The following is an 8,900-nucleotide window of genomic DNA, read 5'->3' as shown; positions in this document are numbered from 1 at the left end:
ACTAAACCACAGCTTAAAGAGGAGCTCCAACTCAGTGCCATACTAATGTAAACGAAGTAATACTAAGACATGTTCTTATGGATTTGTCTTACCTTGAGATATGTAATTGGATTTCAGGATTAACTTCCTCATTCAATGTACTGGTGATTCTTTGCCTGGTCAGTACCTGGATGGGAGACCTCCAGCGAACAATTAAGCTTGCTGCTGGAAGTGGTGTTAAGAGACTCTTAGGATCTTCCAGAGGTGTCTGTCCAATAGCACTAGTTGCCTTAGAGCTGGCTCAAACATTGCTCAAGAGTCTACCTTTCACAGATGCGCAAAGATGAATGATGGGGGTGCACGCTTCAAGGAGCCTTCCAGCTGTAGGGACCGATTAGAGACGATCCGTAGCATGTGTTCGTTTCCATATACGCCCCGTGTCTCAACGGTAGGACAGAGTCAAATACTGCCTCGACACGTAACAGCGTTATATTAAACCGCAGGACTTGAGGGCTGTTTTGTTTGAATGTTCAAGGCATTGGTAAGAGCGTAGGTCAAGGGCCATTGGTGCATCTCCTGTAACTGGAGTAAAAATGCTATTCAAAGTGCAGTGACTAAAATCGTCGTCCACATGTCTCCGTTGTTGATTGCTTTCTGTCTAAGAACGTTCTGTTTTCATGTCCGAACGGGGAGATTTTATCATTCCAACTTGAAGCCACCCTTAAGTCCTCTGAGGTGTGTGTGTGTGTGTGCTTGCACGTATGGCGTAAAAGGTTTCTTAAACGGAGAGCGAACTTGAAAAAAGTTGCCTCAGCTGCCGCCGCCGCCTCGCACTCCCTGTTCGATTGTAGCAAGAAGGCAGCGGCCGCGGCGTTCGCTGTAGTCGTGCCCGATTGGTTAAGGTGACGGACTTGAAATCCGTTGGGGTCTCCCCGCGCAGGTTCAAATCCTGCCGACTACGGCGTCCTTTGCATTTGTTTGCGTGCGTGCGTGTAAAAGGACCAGCGCCGTTTCGTTTTCGCTGGGACCTTTAACACTCTAAATCGCCTGGACCCGCAGCCTGTGAAATCGGTTCTTCAGCACCCACGAAGGACGCTTTGCCGCTGGACACAGATACCGATGCTTTTCTGCAACGAGCTTTCCAGCTGAATTTTCTCGGCAGCTCCGTACTGAACCTGTTCTCCATTGCAACATAGCGGAGGCTCATCACGTCTATAGCAAGGCTGTGTAGGACCGCATACGCCACAGTGACTTGTACACAGACCACATGAAAGGCAAGCGAAATACACTTTTAAAATTCCAAAGAATCACAAGGTCAGAGGAACAGCGATGACCTGAACAGATCTGTTACAGAAGTCTAGGTTGACCTATTTAGAGCTGTAATTGCATTTTTGTTTAATAGAAGATCAAATCTACTCGCATGTACCAGCACCTTACAGTTTATTGATGTTAATTCTGTTTAAGTAATAAGATTGCTAACGATGTTGGACTTAAGCCGGTGTTTTTTAGAACAAATTGCTTACACTTCTGTAAGGAATACGCAGTACGTGCCTTTGTCAGTCATTGCTCACCATACCTGTAACTTTCTTATCTAACTCACTTCCTCAAATGGTGAAGGTCCACAAACATAAATGAAAAAAAAAAACCCTTGTTGTAGATGAGGTGCACAAAAAAGCAGCCCCTGATAGTGTATAACACATTTATACTATTGCAGAGACACATGTAACATATATATATATACTGTATATATATATATGAAACAGAAATAGAAACAGAAACAGGAATCGCTTACTCACCTGGAGAATCTCTGTAGGAATATCTAGCATTTATCAATGGAAATAAAAGCTGCTTTAATACAGTGCATGTTCAAACTCAAACCCTCAGCTGCTGTTCTTGTTTGTTTTGGGACAAATTGCAACTGAGCATCGCATGAGCCGTTACGTACCCTTATCTGTTAGGGAATTTCAAGGGAGGAGTTAGGTCAGAATGGGTAGGCTGCAAAACAACAAGTAAAGATTTATTCCAAGATGAAACGTTGTGGCGGTTTTCTTATCTTTTCAGCATGGACTAAACTTTTACGTGTTCCTTATATGCTATATATGTATATATTAGCACCAATGTCGTTCTTAAAAACTAACATGAAATTGTCAGGGACATTCAGCTATATACAAAGACGAGACAGACAAAGTAATAATTCTGTATTAACGTGGCCTACATATTGACGCAATGATCGAACTAACTGACATGTTCTGATTCAGATCCCCTGCAGTTCATGCCAATTAGAACAATAGGAATGCTGAGTCCTCCCCACCCTACTGAGCACAAATTCAGCTGCTCTCCAGTTCTGTTCTGCATGTTTTTTCATTGCAATTGAGCTCGGAACTGGAGATGATCTCCATACAGTTCTGTGTTCACTAGCCCACACTTGCGTGCTAATTTACGGGTTGTGGCAAATGCTTTTCTATAGTTCATATACATGACGGCAACCTGTTACCGAGGAACCTGAGAGGTTTAAAAGCCTCGCAAGCCAGGTAGGACTCGAACCTACAATCTTCTGATCCGAAGTCAGACGCGTTATCCATTACGCCACTGGCCCATAGAACATGCGCTTGAACTCCACCACAGAGAGCTCTACACTGCTATTAGTAGTACACTTCCCCATCTAAAGCTGATTGCAGCTGTCAATCATTTCGCAGCCACGCCCCCTCTTCATCTTCTCTCTGCCTTAAGCGTCTCCGCCACTCTCTCTTGACATTTCATGTCAGCATGTCAGAAGTCCGAGTGACGTTTTTAATGGCTGAGTGAGGGCACGATGCTGAAGCAGAGAGGCCACTTCAGCCAGAGAGACTTGTGCTAGGTGAGATCTGAAAAACAGACTCGCAACAGAAACAGACCAAAAAAGTATCGGTGAGATCAAAAGGCAAATGCAACATCCAGCAGAGGGCGTCTAAAGATTAGGGAACGGGCGACTGAAATCCATATGAGGCAAACTTTCCGGCTGTGTACTGCAGCTGGCCTCGTTGGCGTAGTTGGTAGCGCGTCAGTTTCATCGTCTGAAGGTCCTGAGTTTGATCCTCACACGGGGCAGGGCTGCTTCCTCTCTTGCTCTTTTCAAACACTTGCGGCAACTGTTCGCTCATAACCACGTCTGGAATGCGTGACCTTTACACGGGGGAGAAGCAACGCCGCATCCCTTTTCTAAAGAACATTCACATTCAGAAATAAGTCAAGAAATTTGCCATTACTTTAGCTCGCGCTGCTGTCAGCCTGCCCATGTTGCCAAAGAAAGATTCACTCGGCGTCAACATGACAGAACAGCGATCACTTGAAAACACTGTTCCACACTCCGTAAGCAAGAACTTCAGTGTTTGCAGTCACCCGATATGCCGATAGTCAAAGGAGCACAAAACACGAAGCGTCAAAGACAAGATGAGTTGATGGAAAGAGCGTTGAATTGATGAGCACAAAAGTTCAGCTCGTACAATAGGCAACGAAGGTCCCGGCGTCATCATCGCACTTGAAAGGACTGCCTTGCAGACTAAGGGCAGTGGGAGGTTGCTGTTTTGAGATGGAGGCATTGGGATGGTGGGCCGAGATCTATTCTTCTTAAGGAATTCTTCATCGTGAAAGATCGGTCCACAGGTCATCCAAAGAACTTACAAATTTTTGGGACTCAGGGAATCACGTGCTTCCGGAAGGGAGTGAAGTGCTCAAACACATGACATGCCCCCTTGATCTCACATGCACAATTCTGCTGCAACATGCACAGCTACCGTCCACACCAGGCAGTGGGGCTTCAGCAGAATTTGCAACGCCACCTGCAATTACATATCCAGCTGCACACATATACATGGCCCCTCTGTCCTTTTCAGGATCTCAAAAAAAAGCATAGCGTGGTTTTCCTGCAACCTGATTGACCGCATCTCCCTCAGAATGTGCCCCGTTGCATTCATTGGTGAAGCAGGACGGAGGCTAACGGGCATGCCAGAACAGTTAGGCTCAGCGATCTCTCCAAAATATTGTGGTTGTAGTGGAAGAAATATGGTTTAAATTGTACCTTGGTATTTCAAACTCTCTCTAGAATGTTATCCATTTCTATTTTATTTTGACAGGAACTGGCTAATGACACTGGATGAAAAGAGAAGAAAGAAAACACAACGTTTCGGCCGTGGAGCCTTCTTCAGGTGTGAGGGCTCCACGGCTGAAATGTTGTGTTTTCTTTCTTCTCTTTTAAGCATGGAATAGACCTATTACTTGTTCCTTTGCAGCCTACGCATGCTGACACAGCTCCCCACCTGAACTGCTAATGATGCCTGGTAGTTTGTGGTACTTGGGTATTGTCTTATGTTTGCTCAAACTGCATATGTGTGATTGCATATTTTTGGGAATTTTCATATGTCAATATTTAATTCACTGACATTCCTGTATGCTTGGAAGAAAGGTAGATTGGATTTGGCACAGGACGCCTGTCCATATTTGTTGATCATTGTTGGGCTGGAAAAACAATGATAAAAAGTGTATGAAAAAAGCTCTCTCCAATATTTCCCTTCTCTTCGCCATGGTTACACTGCCCGTTCTTTCCGTCTTTTGTCCTTCTACAAAGATTCCAGGGCTCTTTTTCCACCATAATATCAGAATTTGTTTTTTTCTCTTTTAAAGGCTGTAGGTGGGGTGTGATGGACTGTACCACTATCATAGAAGATTTTTTCAGGACACATCGCAGTTCCATAGTAGAATTTATCAATAGTAGAATTCCATAGGACATTATTTACCAACGTATTACCCAGTGTGAGACTCTGCCAGTAAACCTCAGAGCATTGAGTTCTCCACTGATAAAGATGGCTGTCTGAAGTCATGAAATCCACTGCTGGGATGCCTGAGAGACAGTAATTGAATCTTGGCTGGAATTAGGCTTTCTATTAGTGTTGATCTTTGGGAATTATGTGGTAAAAAGGGAAAACTCCTTTACTTTAGTCACTTTGAATGTTCAAATGTACAGAACCTGTAAAACTAAGCAATGAAAAAAATCCATCACCACTCTCATGATAGCATAACTCATAGTCTCTGCTGTTGTGTAACAATACACACTTTCAATTTTCTTATCGCCTGTCTCCAGAGAGAATGTTGTTAGTGCTGATGACCTTGAATTAGACCTTGTTGACTCTGTAAAACAATCTTCCTCTGCTTAGATTTTCACTCAGATTGATTTTGTTCTCAGATTATTCCTGGCAGGACTGAGTTTCTAGGAAATGAAAAGTGAAAGAAAAAGTACAGAAGATCAGCCCTTGAATATACAACATTGTGCAGTGAGATTGTTAAATGTATTAGCTGCTATCCTGTGCTAGAGCCTGTCGTGGTAAGCAGTGGATGACAGGATCTAGCACAGATACTAATGAAACACTGTTAATGAAAGATAAAACACTTGAGTCTTATTTTAGTTTTCCATTTCCCTTTCATTTGTGATGTACTGTACAACAGGCCACAGAACATGCACAAAAACAGATATGCACACATTCACACCAGGCAATGACAGTCTGCCCAGTCAGAATCTGAGCTGAGGTATCAGAATTCTGAATTCCCTGAATTCTGTCATGGATCATCCACAATAAGGGCAATGTTTGAACACGAGGATCCCCAGGAGAGAGCCTAGTAACATAAATCTTGGAGCAAAAGCAGATGATTAACTTCATAGTTTGTGTGGTTGAGCCAAAGTTGAGCATGAGGATATGTGAGTCACCATTCTTAGAAATGGATCCAACTTCAGACAGGCGTCAAAAGTAAGAGTATACAGTGCTGGGGCAATGACACTTCAATGATCAGAAGGATAACAAGAGTTTTAATGCATTGAAATTGATTTTCTGGTGATGCACACTGTCATGGAACTATTAATTTTTTAAGGATCACTTACTGACGTCAGACAGCTGCCAATTCTCCAGACTGGAAGGATGAACAGTTTATCCCCCTAGGTACCATATTTCCATATTTCGAAGCATTGGAATAATACATGTCATACAGCAACATAAAAACAGGAAGACAAGTATCACAGCCCCTATAATCGGTGTTAGTAACTTAAAAGAAAAACATTCCCCCTGGCCCAAACAGTGATTCTAACCAGGAGAGAAAAGCCGGTGTATCTTTTATGCCTCTCTCTTTATTCACCTTGTCTTTTAGTTCTTTCAAATGCTGAATAGCGAGCGTAAGATTTCCGTAATCATAGTCATTAGCTGGAATATATGTACAACAGGAGTCTCCTACTAAAGCATAGACTCCTCCAGATGCTGCATTTTGAAGGTCCAGCACGAACCTGTTCTGAAGTGCCATTAATCTAACTCCCCTTAATTCTTGTTTGATAGCGTCTAAGCCTTCTAACGTGATATTAATAAAAGAGTACATTTCATAAAAAGTCGCATGGGTGAGGCTGTAGAATGAGGCATTAAAGCACATATATAACAAGATGCATTACATTTCTTTAACTTTACAGTATGATTTATAAATTTATACCACAAATTACTCATATCCCCCTCATTATCAGTTTCATTCAGCCAGTTTGTATACAAAGAGGCTTCGTGTTTAGATTCTTCCTCTTTTGGGGTGGTGACAGGCTTCTACATAAAAAGGAAAAGGGCTGTGCACATCAGTCCCAAGCAGGTTATCCCCATCTGTCCTTGTGGAGACATCACTCCTGCACTTTGCTCAGTTCGTTTGTGACCTTTTTACAGTGGGAAGCATGAATCCAGGGCACCATTTCTGTGACCTTCACAGCAGTGGCAGTGGTCAGCAGCACCTGGTACAGCCCCCTCCACCTGAGTGAACACCATTTCTTTTTCCTGAAGTCTTTCACCAGAATCCAGTCTCCTTATTCACTCATTAGTTCTTACAGCACAGGTAAATCCCTGTGGGCTGGAGCCCAGCATAATCTTAGGCTTTTTTGGTCAACATTGGTCAACAGATTGGTCAACAACTGGGTAATAACTCTTAGAAAAATCTACACATTGTTCCCCTGCCTCAGCTGTGACGTTTTGCAGAACAATTCTAGCTGAAGTTGTAAAATTTCTCTTTGTTCCGTTCCTGCAAAACATCTTATTATGAACAAACAAACCACAATAATCATTTGCATCTAGGGGAATCACTCCCAAGGGTAACCCCCCTTAAAGCTATATTGTTCTACCCATCAGGTTCTGCCACTAGATAAGAGAACCTTTCCCATGAAATCATTTTTTGACCTTGAATTAGACCTTGTTGACTCTGTAAAACAATCTTCCTCTGCTTAGATTTTCACTCAGATTGATTTTGTTCTCAGATTATTCCTGGCAGGACTGAGTTTCTAGGAAATGAAAAGTGAAAGAAAAAGTACAGAAGATCAGCCCTTGAATATACAACATTGTGCAGTGAGATTGTTAAATGTATTAGCTGCTATCCTGTGCTAGAGCCTGTCGTGGTAAGCAGTGGATGACAGGATCTAGCACAGATACTAATGAAACACTGTTAATGAAAGATAAAACACTTGAGTCTTATTTTAGTTTTCCATTTCCCTTTCATTTGTGATGTACTGTACAACAGGCCACAGAACATGCACAAAAACAGATATGCACACATTCACACCAGGCAATGACAGTCTGCCCAGTCAGAATCTGAGCTGAGGTATCAGAATTCTGAATTCCCTGAATTCTGTCATGGATCATCCACAATAAGGGCAATGTTTGAACACGAGGATCCCCAGGAGAGAGCCTAGTAACATAAATCTTGGAGCAAAAGCAGATGATTAACTTCATAGTTTGTGTGGTTGAGCCAAAGTTGAGCATGAGGATATGTGAGTCACCATTCTTAGAAATGGATCCAACTTCAGACAGGCGTCAAAAGTAAGAGTATACAGTGCTGGGGCAATGACACTTCAATGATCAGAAGGATAACAAGAGTTTTAATGCATTGAAATTGATTTTCTGGTGATGCACACTGTCATGGAACTATTAATTTTTTAAGGATCACTTACTGACGTCAGACAGCTGCCAATTCTCCAGACTGGAAGGATGAACAGTTTATCCCCCTAGGTACCATATTTCCATATTTCGAAGCATTGGAATAATACATGTCATACAGCAACATAAAAACAGGAAGACAAGTATCACAGCCCCTATAATCGGTGTTAGTAACTTAAAAGAAAAACATTCCCCCTGGCCCAAACAGTGATTCTAACCAGGAGAGAAAAGCCGGTGTATCTTTTATGCCTCTCTCTTTATTCACCTTGTCTTTTAGTTCTTTCAAATGCTGAATAGCGAGCGTAAGATTTCCGTAATCATAGTCATTAGCTGGAATATATGTACAACAGGAGTCTCCTACTAAAGCATAGACTCCTCCAGATGCTGCATTTTGAAGGTCCAGCACGAACCTGTTCTGAAGTGCCATTAATCTAACTCCCCTTAATTCTTGTTTGATAGCGTCTAAGCCTTCTAACGTGATATTAATAAAAGAGTACATTTCATAAAAAGTCGCATGGGTGAGGCTGTAGAATGAGGCATTAAAGCACATATATAACAAGATGCATTACATTTCTTTAACTTTACAGTATGATTTATAAATTTATACCACAAATTACTCATATCCCCCTCATTATCAGTTTCATTCAGCCAGTTTGTATACAAAGAGGCTTCGTGTTTAGATTCTTCCTCTTTTGGGGTGGTGACAGGCTTCTACATAAAAAGGAAAAGGGCTGTGCACATCAGTCCCAAGCAGGTTATCCCCATCTGTCCTTGTGGAGACATCACTCCTGCGCTTTGCTCAGTTCGTTTGTGACCTTTTTACAGTGGGAAGCATGAATCCAGGGCACCATTTCTGTGACCTTCACAGCAGTGGCAGTGGTCAGCAGCACCTGGTACAGCCCCCTCCACCTGAGTGAACACCATTTCTTTTTCCTGAAGTCTTTC

General features: G+C 42.5%; 2 non-coding genes across 2 annotated transcripts; one reads left to right on the top strand and one right to left on the bottom strand.

The window, feature by feature from the left end:
* Positions 1-858: 858 nt before the first annotated feature.
* On the top strand, positions 859-940 carry trnas-uga (transfer RNA serine (anticodon UGA)). Its single transcript has one exon. It is a non-coding gene; the product is annotated as a tRNA-Ser (tRNA).
* A 1,562-nt stretch (positions 941-2,502) lies between these two features.
* Positions 2,503-2,575, bottom strand: trnar-ucg (transfer RNA arginine (anticodon UCG)). Its single transcript has one exon. It is a non-coding gene; the product is annotated as a tRNA-Arg (tRNA).
* Between the last annotated feature and the right edge of the window lie 6,325 nt (positions 2,576-8,900).

Source organism: Lepisosteus platostomus, unplaced genomic scaffold, assembly GCF_059453375.1.
Source record: "Lepisosteus platostomus isolate fLepPlt1 unplaced genomic scaffold, fLepPlt1.hap1 Scaffold_59_H1, whole genome shotgun sequence".
NCBI lineage: Eukaryota > Metazoa > Chordata > Actinopteri > Semionotiformes > Lepisosteidae > Lepisosteus > Lepisosteus platostomus.
The sequence above is the reverse complement of the archived record's forward strand: the minus strand, read 5'-3'. Positions and strand labels throughout refer to the sequence as shown.